The 11,365-nt window shown below is 41.4% G+C and overlaps 1 protein-coding gene across 2 annotated transcripts in view; it reads left to right on the top strand.

The window, feature by feature from the left end:
- Positions 1-10,732: 10,732 nt before the first annotated feature.
- PHF21A (PHD finger protein 21A) overlaps positions 10,733-11,365 on the top strand; it is a 188,622-nt gene continuing 187,989 nt past the window's right edge. The window contains exon 1 of one of the 2 annotated variants that reach the window (XM_042452798.1): positions 10,733-11,314. The gene's annotated coding sequence lies outside the window, so the exon portion shown is untranslated. The remainder of the gene's footprint in view (positions 11,315-11,365) is intronic. The other variant, XM_042452786.1, reaches the window with a different exon arrangement.

Genomic DNA, 11,365 nt, shown 5'->3' with positions numbered 1-11,365 from the left:
AACCTTCTGCCATGCAGGAATACACAGTCAAAGCACCCCTGACAGATGGCCATCCAGCCTCTGTTTAAAAACCACTGAAGGAGTAGGCCCTATACACTCCAAGGTAACAGATTCCACTGTCTAACAGCTCTTACTATCAAGAAGATCTTCCTAATATTGAGGTGGGATCTCTTTTTCTGTAGTTTGAATCTGTTCCTCAGAGTCCTATTCTCTGGAGCTACAGGGGAAAAAAACTTGTTCCATCTTAAGTATGACACCCCTTCAAATATTTAAACAGGGTTATTATGTCACATCTTAACCTTCTCTTCTCCAGGCTAAACATACCCAGCTTCTAAGTCACTCCTTATAGGGCATGGTTTCCGTATCTTTCACCATTTTGCTCACCCTTCTCTAGACACACTCCAGTTTGTCAGCATCCATTTTGAATTGTGATGCCTAGAAATGGACATTGTATTCCAGATGAAGCCTGATGAAAGCTGAACAGAATGGCACTATTACTTTCCTTGATCTAGACAGTATACTTCTATTGATGCAGCCCAGAACCGCATTGGCCTTTTTTGCTGCCTCATCACACTGTTGACTCATGTTCAACTTATGGTCTACTAGGACTCCTAGATCCTTTTCACATGTAGTCTCCTTAATCCAGGTGTCCCTCATCCTATATTTGTGCATATAATTTTTTCTGCCTAAGTGCATTACTTTCCATTTCTCCTTGTTGAAATTATTATTTGAGGTATCAAACTTGCACATTTAAAAAAAAACCAGATCAATGATTGCTCAGTCTCCCCTTCCACATTAGCTTTTTGTCTTCAAGAGCTAAAATACTTTGTCTGTTTTTCATTTCATGTTGAAAACATCATTTGTTTATTTAAGACATTTATAATCTACCTTTCAGAAGAAGTACTCACAACACAGTATACAACAAAACATTTTTTAAAAAAAACAGCAGGAAAATGAGACAGGGAAACCAGCTTGTTTCAACTAACCAAAGTTAAGATGAACCACAGTATATCATCTAAAGACTGTGGGGAACAGTGTGAGCCCTGGGTTTCCTGCAACTTGAAATTCAAATACTAAACTATGGTTTATTGTTATGTATGAGTGCAGCCGCTGCTCCAGCTTTTCTCTGGTTGGAGCAGGGGTAAAACATTTATGGAATGATGACAACCCAAGGTTATGCTTTAATGTTTAAGAGTAACGACTGCGTAAATAAGGGAGGAAAATCAGTGGAAGAATGGTCTTGTGTGCTTGCCCATAATGTAGTTTAAAGATGTTGCTGCAAATGTTTATTTAATAAAAAGGAGCAATTAAAACTCTTTGATATGCTTTTCAGATTCTTTAAAAAGTAACTCTTTCCCAATATTATTGGAATCTTTTAAAAATAATTTGTTGTTATTCATTATAATGCTAAAACATCCCTTCCTCTGAATCCTGACTAGAGTAGACTCATTGAATCAATGGAATTTACCTATGTGTTAAATCACTATTTAACATTGATTCAATGGATTTATTCTGGTTTTGACTAAGCAATAGAATTCAGACCACTGTGCTGTTTGTTATATTACTTGTTGCTTTGCGTTATTTTTCCATTCCTTAAAAGAACAAACAGCAATTTAGGACTAATGAGAGAATGACAGAACACATGAAAATCTCCATGCAAAATGCTTCTAAAAAGTACCCTGAAACTGTAGCTTCAACAAGTAACTAGTAAATGTTACTAATTACACAGAACCAGGTAATGTTGTTCCAACTTGTTACGTAACATTTGAAATGTAACTGTACTGGATTCCTGTTGTACACGTCCCCTCTCTGTAAATCATTATAGCTAACTAGCTGTAACTATTTCCAAATTCTTCTGCTATTGTTCTTGCACAAAAGTATAAGACAAAAATATACAAAACAACAAACTGTACATGTTAAAAGCTGCATATGCAATCATTCTTCACAGAGTTCTCAATTTTTTATTATAATAGGCATAGTTAAGATCAGTTTAGAGAACAAAACAAATTTCCTCTATTAAATATAAACATACAGTCGCCCTTCTTATACACGGATTTCTTATACACAGATTCAAGCATCCATGGTTTGAAAATGTTCCAAAAAAGTATAAATTTCAAATATCAAACCTTGATTTTCCATTTTTGATAAGGGACACTATTTTGCTCTGTAATTATATTTAATGGGACTTGAGCAACCACAGATTTTGTTATCCATGTAGGATCTTGGAACCAAACCCTAGTGTATAATAAGGGTCCACTGTATTATATAACCATATAAGTAAATATTTAAAATGTTGCAAACAGTATTTTTATTCTGAGAAAAATTGGATGTCAAATTAATATGAATATCTAATTCCCACTAGGAAAACCACAAAAGGAGAGGTGAGATTGGGGTGGAGTTGTAAATTTAATTAGGCCCAAAATATTAAGGCAATCAGGCTACATCTGCAGGAAATACATATGTATGTTTAATTGACAGGGCAGAATGTTCTAAGTTTGGAGACGAAGAGTGGAATGGATGGGTGGGGAGATGTAAATGCATCATCATCTTGTATACAGTCCTAAACATGTTTTCTTGATGTTCAACACATTGAAATCAGTGAGACTTGCTTATGAATGACTGATCATGCATGTTCATCCCATAATTGTATACATGGACTTTCTACCAAGTAAGCACAATAAAACATGATCATCTTACCCATGTTTACCCAGAACAAAGCCTCACTAAAATTAGTGTTAACTTAGTTCCACAAAAGTATGCAAGAAGATTACAGCTTCATGAACAATGCTGAAAAGAGGGTTTTCCTCTCCACATTACTGCCACACCTGGCTCTGTTGGATGTTACTTGATGCTCCTGTGATATTCTGGTATTTTGCAGGCTCATTTTATGTTTTGTTGTTGCTCATTGCAATGTTACTACAATACTGAATTTGGTGTGAAGCTGATTGATGTTAACATTTTATATGAGTAGGAGAGGTTTCAGCCTGCCCACCTTTCCCTCCTCTATATACATCTCCAGGTAATATAGTAGGGGAGGCTTTTCCTCCATTTGGTAACCATTGTCAACCATGCTGGATGCTCAGCAATTTTGAGGGAATGTTACTCTTAAATCCATACCTACAGAGGTATAGCTAACTATGGCCTCTGGAGGAGGATACAGAGCTCCCAGGACCAAACAGCACTGAAGAGAAGGCCATCACCTCTGAAGAACATGGATCCTAAGGGGGAAGGATGATAGAATCCACACTGGAAAAAAGCAGTAAGCCTTGTTCCTGAGTTGGAGGGTACGGCATAGTGTCCTGCTAGTTCAAGAGCAAGGAGCAGGATGAAAACACATCCTTGAATTGCAAAACTAAAGGCAACTCAACAAACAGCCAATTTGCAAGGGGTGGACCTATTAGAAGTATGTTAGTCCTCAAGAGTAAAGGATCTCCTTGAGAGGAAAAACTTCCTCCTGGGAAGTCCTTGAAATGAAGTGCTTACAGCTGAGACAGAGTGGTGGTCAGCTACAAAAGCCTTAGATCCTGGCTGGAAAAGCTGTTGAAAACAGTATTTGGCTAATTACTTTAACTGTAATGCAGGCTGGACTTTCTGTGTCTGAATTTGGACTTGGTTTCACCCTATTCTTGGATTGCCCACATATGACGTGCTTGGATTTTATTGGTTTGAACTTTGGACTGCTCCTTGTTTTGAATACCTTTTATTTACTTGTTCTCTGTTGATTTCTTTTGGGGGTTTCAACTCTGACTGCCTTGACCCTTCCTTTGAATTGTCCTTACTTTGATGGTCTACTTTTTGCCTGAAGCATTGGACCCTATTGATTTGGACTTTGTACTGCTGGAATATAGGAATCTTGTAGCAGTTAAATGCCTGTACTATAGCCACTCACTCACAAACCACAAGATTGTGGGTTCAGTCCCAGCCAGGGGCTCAGTGTCAACTCCACCTGGCATCCTTCCGACATTGCTAAAATTAGTACCCAGCTTGTTGGGGGTAATTACCTCACAGTTGTAAACTGCTTAGAGACTGCTTAGGTGGTATTAAGCAGCATATAAATGAATCTGCTATTGCTAATATTACTATTGGAGATTGCTTGACCCAAATAAAAATTAATCTCCTCCTGTGCAAGCAGCTTTCCTGACAATTCAAAACACCTCCACCTCTTCTGTAACTGCACACTACTTCTGGTGGGTGGTATAAGATTATGTTGTAAAAACAGAATATGCTACACTATATTCGTTGGGCTGTCCCCACATAGCAATTTAGTTTGAAACAAATACTAATGCAGTGATATCTTTAAAACAAAAATTACTCTAGTGTAGACTCAGTCTGATTGTATTCACAGAATAACAGCATCCAGCGTTATTTCCCATGTTATTTGTTTTAGAAAAATCCAGTTGAAATGAATAGATTAATGAAATGGTTCCTTATAGGCTCCTCAAATGAAGCATCATTGATGGCAAGCCATTGTAGTCTATTTCCAAGTATACAATTGTTTAGAAAACAGTAGCCATCACTGTTATAAATTCTGAAAGTGGACTGCACAAAAAGGAAAGTTCATTAGTTGGAAAAGGACTACTAAAGTCATGTTTCCAGAGCGTGATAGTTACTTTTTGGGTTACAACTCCCAGAATCCCCTAGCTACCTGTCTAGGGAATTTTGCAAATAATAGCTCAAAAAGTAACTTTACAAAGCTGGACTGTGAGTACTGTTTTTTTTAAAAGCAGAAACAGTATAAAGGAAGGACTAATGATGACATGGGGAACAATTGTATGCTTCGAATGCTGCCACATGAACTATGCCAAAAGTAACACTAGTTTAGAGTCAGTAGTAAATTGGTTTAGTGGGCCTTTGCACAGGAATGGCTGATCTAAGATGAATCCACTGGTCATTAGGACTCCATTAGTAAAGTTGGATGGAACAGAAGTACACACACACCCCTCCCAGGCATGATGGCTTCTGTGTAATCACTAAAGATGTTGCAACAATCCAAGATGAGCTTATTACTTCATTGTAAATCTAGACTTGTAATGCAGTCATGATGAGTAAGGGGTGAGAGTAATTTGATAGCAACACAGATTTTATAACCACAGGCTTTCTGCAGATGTTTAAAACTTGTGGTTTATGAGACTGTCCCTTTGGTTGCAAAAGGACACTGGTTTGGTTTTATATACCAACATTTCTAATTCTGTTAAGAATACAAAGATGGCACCAGATTCCAAAAGTATTAATGACCTTAAGAATATGCAGTATTGTGTTGCTTATTTTAGTGGGGGATAGGTCAGCTGATGAAAGGTTTTATTTATGAGAATGCTTTCCCAGTTTCTGTCATCTTTGTTTTGTCAACAGAAAAAAGACCAGTCTTTCACAAACTGGAGAAAGATCCAAACTTGGTAGTAGGGCACAGGTAAGGTTTCAATTTCAATTTCTGGCATCTTCAGGAGGAGCTGGGAAAGACTCCTTGGAGAGCTACTGCAACATGTGGCCCTCGGGTGTTGTTGGACGATAACTCCCATCACTTCTAACCAGTATAGTCAATAATGAGAGATAAGAATTATAATGCAGCTCAACATCTGGAGCACTCATGCCCCTTATCTCACTGGTGAGATCTATATGACTGTTACCCAGATTGTTCCTGAATGCCCTCTCTGACACTATGGAACATAAATTGGCTCCCTGGTTTTCAGAACCGCTTCAAGCAATTAAACAGACTGGACAATGGCTAGAACACACAAGGCATAAGCCTCACTGTGTCATTAACCAGAAGCACATTAAGAGTGCAAGTCTTATCTGTTTAGTCATGGAGCATAGCAGAAAAGCTGGCTTTGCCAACTCTATTGCAGTTCTAAATAGCTGCCCAAGAAGAGACATCCTGTATGGTTTGGGGGTTATTTAAATCTACCTAATTAGCATTATGTTACAACCCTTCTGAGGCCTTCTGTCTTCATATAGATACTGGTGTTATATCAAATTTTGGTGTTTAGTGCATGATCCTGTCTAGTTTGGAGTGGGGGATTAGCTCCAGTTGTGGTTTAAGCAAGTGCACAAGTTTCTCTGCGTAACTGCATGCCCTCTCAACGCTTTTCCCATCATCACTGATTTAGGTTAGTTGAGAAGGGTGGACTAAGGTGGGTCGAATGTGGTAAATGGTTAGTGGGGACTGCTCTCCTTAAAGGGTCACTAATGCAATCAATCCTGAAAAATCCTCCCAGGACCAAGTAAGTGATTTAAAAAATTACCACTTACAAATTCTTTCTCCTTTTGATTATAACTTAACAAGAGACATTTGTTGGAGGATACTGATTGTCTAAACCTATTCCAATCTGGGTTCTAGCCTTGATATGGGATAGAATTGGCCTAATTAACGCTCTTTATCAAGACTGTAACTCAGCTATTTCTTGTCCTTTTGCTACAGGGTTTGCCACTGTTTTAGAGGTGCTTTATCTGAAGTGGAAGATAACCATCTATTAATTATCTAAAATGGGAAAGAAAAGTCCTGTCAAAATCATCATCACTGGGCATGTTGACATGGGAAAATCCCTAGCTGTTGGTGATGTTATTTAAAAATGTGGTGGGATCGACAAGAAGATCACTGAGAAGTTTCAGATAGAAGCTGTTGAGATGGGCAAGTGCTCTTTCAGGTATGCATTGGTGTTGGACAAGGTGAAGGCAGAATGTGAACATGCAGTTTTCTTTTATACCCAGTGCTATTTGACATGCTGTGAATGTTGGTGTCTGTGTGTGTGTGGGAGAGAAAGGAATGTCCAGAGGAGTTCTGTAGCAAGGTATCACCAATATGATGACAGCCAACACTCCACTACATCTGAATTAGAAGAGGTTATCCATGATACACGCATCAGCGGTGGTTGGATGATCACAAATAATCTGAATCCCAATAAAATGGAGGCACTGTTGTAAGCAATTCCTGAATCTGGAATCAGGAGGGACACACATACAGTTCTGGGGTACCCCTTATGTTGATCATTGTCAATAAGATAATAGAGCAGTGGCTCTCAACCTTTCTAATGCCGCGACCCTTTAATACAGTTCCTCATGTTGTGGTGACCTCCAACTGATAGAGGAGTGGTGTCTCTGTTCCTAAGTGTTTTCCAATGGTCTTAGGTGACCTCTGTGAAAGAGTCGTTCAACCCCCAAAGGGGTCACGACTCACAGGTTGAGAACCATTGTAATAGAGCAACAGGGCTTTGTTATGATTATACACATCTTCTAGAATAATCTATTGGAGCAAGTGCCACATGTCTCCCACCCCACAGGCTGCACCCTGCCTTCAAAGTGCACTGGAAGTAACATAACATCACTTCTGGCCATCGTTTTCCTCCATTTTCCAGTGAATTTAAGTTGTTTTTATCTTTTGGAGCTGGTACTTGGGATATCTAGGAGGTGTCAGATGAAATCACCACATTTGCACTCAGTTTTGGGTGGCCTAGAGCTGGTTTTAAGTGCAAAGATAACCAGAAAATTGGTCCAAATACATAATTTTTTTAAAATGGAGGTTCTCTAGGGGTCTTGAAAACCACATGAGCGACTCAGGTGTTGCATTTCCCTGTCTTTGCTCTAGAGAAATGGTGAGTATAATGTGGCCCTATGGTGGTATATAGCCCTCTGGTAGTTTTTGTGACCCTCAGCCTTCCAGATGACAATTTCTGGCAAAAAAAAAAAAAAGTTGGGGTGGGGAAGAATAGATTCTCCTCAAACCAATTCACATTTTAAATTGACACCTGGCCATTCCTGGTGTTTGTTTATTTTCCTTTTTAAATGAAGCCCCCAGAGGATCCTGGGGCTGAAAATTGGCTCATAACCCCCAGCACAATTGCCCACTCAGCCTTCCCCCCACCTTCAGGCACCGATAATGTGTTTTCAAGGTTTCTTTTAAATGTAAGAAGTTGCTCTCATCCTAATAACTGACTTAAGTTATTCTAAACTTAACAGGGTCTTGTAATTTGTAGTATTGCCATTTTTGTAGTTTGTTTTGTAAACTTTTATAAAGCACTTAAGAATTTAAAAATAGGAAGTGATATATATAAGTATTTTGAAATGGTAAATAAGTTCTATTTGTTATGATCTTATATGTATGTATACATACATACATACATGACCTTGGGCACGTCACACTCTCTCACCTCAGAGGAAGGCAATGGCAAACCACCTCTGAACAAACCCTGTCCAGAAAATCCCATAGGGTCGCCATAAGGCTACACTATAATGTGTGTATGTGTGTATATACACACACACTGTATATATACTGTATACAGACACACACAAATGACCTTATGTGTCTGTATATGTGTGCGTGTGTACACACACTAATAATAATAATCATTTTTATTTATATTTTCCGCCTCTCCCTGGGGACCAAGGCGGGATTACATCAATAAAATAGTAAAATACAAGTATAAAAATACAGATAATAAAACACTAACAATATAATTTTAAATTTAAACATCATCTGCATATAAAGTATATATATACTGTATATACACACACAAATGCCCTTATCTCTCTGTGTGTGTATACGTATCTATACATACAAACATGACCTTGGGCAAGCCACACTCTCTCGGCCTCAGAGGATGGCAATAGCAAACCACCTTATTGAACAAACCCTCTCCAGAAAACTCCTTTGGGTTGCCATAAGTCAGAAAAGACTTGGAAGGCACACAACAACAACAGTAGTAGTAGTAGTAGTGGCGGTAGCATCACTGTGAGTAAGCCTCACTGATCCCAAAGGCATTTGCCTCCCAGGTCCCAGCAGAGTCTCAATAGGCTGCTGTGTGGCAGAGCTTCCCCCCGCTGTTAGGATGGCAAGTGTGGAGTTATTTCCTCTCCTTCCCTCCCTCCATCTCTCAGCCCTTGCTGCCCTGTTGCATCAACTTCCTGTGCAAAAGGGAGGAAGGGAAGGGGGGAGGCTCCTGGCTTTGGGATGAGGATGCTGGTGGTGATGCTGGGTTGCTCTCTCAAACACACACCCCTTTCCCTCCTCCAGTACATCAGCTTCCTGTGCCAAAAAATCCCGTACGTGAGGCGAAAAAGATGCTCTGTGTGTGTGGTGTGTGTGTGTGTTGTTGTTTTTGTGTTGCAGTTGCTGCTTTGGTGCATCAACTCCTGTGCTTGCAGTGGGGCGACTGTTCTGGGGGATGTTTTTACCCTGCTCTTAGTGCATCAACTTCCTGTGCCGAAATGTTCATTACATATATTATATATAGTGTGTGTGGTATTTTATATATATATATAATACACATACACATATATGGTAATGAACATTTCGGCACAGGAAGTTGATCCCAGCACTAAGAGCAGAGTAAAACATCCCCCATATATATATATATATAGATATATAAATATATATATATATATATATATATATAGTGTGTGTGTGTGTGTATATTATATAATATAACACTGTACTATTATATATATATTGTATACTATATATAGTTATATCTATCTATCTATATAGAGAGAAAATTTCTACACAGGAAGTTGATACATTTGTCTCCAAGTATATACTGTATATTGTGTGTGTGTGTATATTATATATATATATATATTCATTCATAGCGCATATATATTATATATATATTATTTTCTCTGTGTATGTTTATACAGACACACACAAACTGAAGGAGGAGAGTAAAGTGCGTGCATTTTGTGTGTTTGTGTAAGACTAGGACTATGGCTTATTCGGTGGCTGCTCTTGCTATTATTGCTTCCTCTGCTGAGGGGTGGAGTAGAGAAGAGAGCCATTCAGGATGCTTGAACGACGGCTGCACATCCGCACTGCAGGGATAATCCGGTTTGACACCACTTTTGACGCTGTGGAATCCTGGGAACGTAGTTTGTGGCGTCTCTTTGGCAAGGGAGGCCGAACTGTCTCTCTCACACACAAAAACTACGGAGCGGAGCCACCACAGACTATCCTCAGGATTCCACAACATAGGGAGCCATGGGCCGTAAAAGCGGCGTCGAAGGGGTTAAACCTGCAGTGCGATGGTGGGCGGTGTGATTCTCCCCCCCCATAACAACCTTGGTGTATCCGCTTTCCTGCGCAGAACCACTTGGATCTTGTGTTGGTGGTGTGTGTTTGGGGGGGAGGAGGAGGAGGGGGGGTCAGAGCTGCTCCTTCCCTCTTGATCCTCCTCCTCCTCCTCCGCTGTGAGAGTTTTGCTGCTGCCCTACTTCACTCTACTTTAGTTTCACTCACTTTACATCCGGGTTTTTTCCCTAGGCAATGGGGGACGCAGCACAGCCCGTTCCTTAGGCAAAGGGAAATAAATTCGCCGCACCGACGCCGCGTCAAATAGTTCCCCCTCCTAAGGAGGAGCCTTGAGCAGGAGCCCCCTCCCTTTATTCCTGAGGAGGCCAACCGCCCCTTTCTATATCTGTGTACATAGATATATAGATAGATATCTGAAGGGGAACAATCCTGGGCGAGTGGGCCGCCTCCTCCCTCTCCGCTTTTGTCCCCACCTTCCTTCCTTTGGGCCTCCTCTACTTCTGAGGAGAAGAAGAAACAGAAGCGGCCTGAGAGAACCGCTGTGCCTATCTGTTTGCGAGGGAGGGAGGGAGGGAGCGCGCATGCGCGTGCACAAACAGGCGCGCGCTCAGGCAGGCGATCAAGTGAGCGCGAGACAGACAGCGTGCCCGCGCGCGCGCCTCTGCCTCTCTCTCGCTCCGTCCTCGCGCACGCGCATTCCCTCCCTGTCAGGCCAGGCCCGAGCCGAAGCCTAAGCGAAAGGGAGGCCGGTGGCGGCGGAGGGATCCAAGCGTGAGGGTGCTGCGGCCGGGCCGGGTGAATGGGATTGAAGAAGAGTTCAGCTTCTTCTCCTCCTCCTCCTCCTCCTCCTCTTCTTCTTCTCCCTCTTCTTCTGGGCTTGTTTTTGTGCCACAGTTTCTCCTCTCCTCTCTTTCTCCCCTTCCCTTCTTCCCCGTCGCAGCCGAAGGAGAAGGAAGGAGAAGAAGAAGAAGAGGAGGACCCCGGGGAGAAGGGGAGGAAAAGGACCCCCCTCAGAGGAGGAGGAGGAGGAGGAGGAGGAGGAGGGAGCAGCCAGCCAGCCAACCCTCTTCCACTCCCAGCTTAGATTAAAGAAAGTGAGAGGAGGAGGAAGAGGAAAGAAGAAGAGGAGGAGGAGGAGGAAGAAGAAGAAGAAGAAGGGGACTGGGAGGCCCTGAGGAGCAGCAGCAGCAGCAGCCTCTCTCCTCCTCCTCCTTTCCTATGAAGAGGAGTCCTTCCCCCTCCAGGAGAGGGGCGCCCCAGCCAGGCACCGACACCACCCTCCTCAGCATCACCATCAGGGTGTAGTATCTCACCTTTTGGATCCTTTCCTCCTTCCCTGGTCTTCTCTTT

The sequence above is a fragment of the Sceloporus undulatus genome, chromosome 1 (genome assembly GCF_019175285.1).
Source record: "Sceloporus undulatus isolate JIND9_A2432 ecotype Alabama chromosome 1, SceUnd_v1.1, whole genome shotgun sequence".
NCBI classification, from domain to species: Eukaryota; Metazoa; Chordata; class Lepidosauria; order Squamata; family Phrynosomatidae; genus Sceloporus; species Sceloporus undulatus.
The sequence above is the reverse complement of the archived record's forward strand: the minus strand, read 5'-3'. Positions and strand labels throughout refer to the sequence as shown.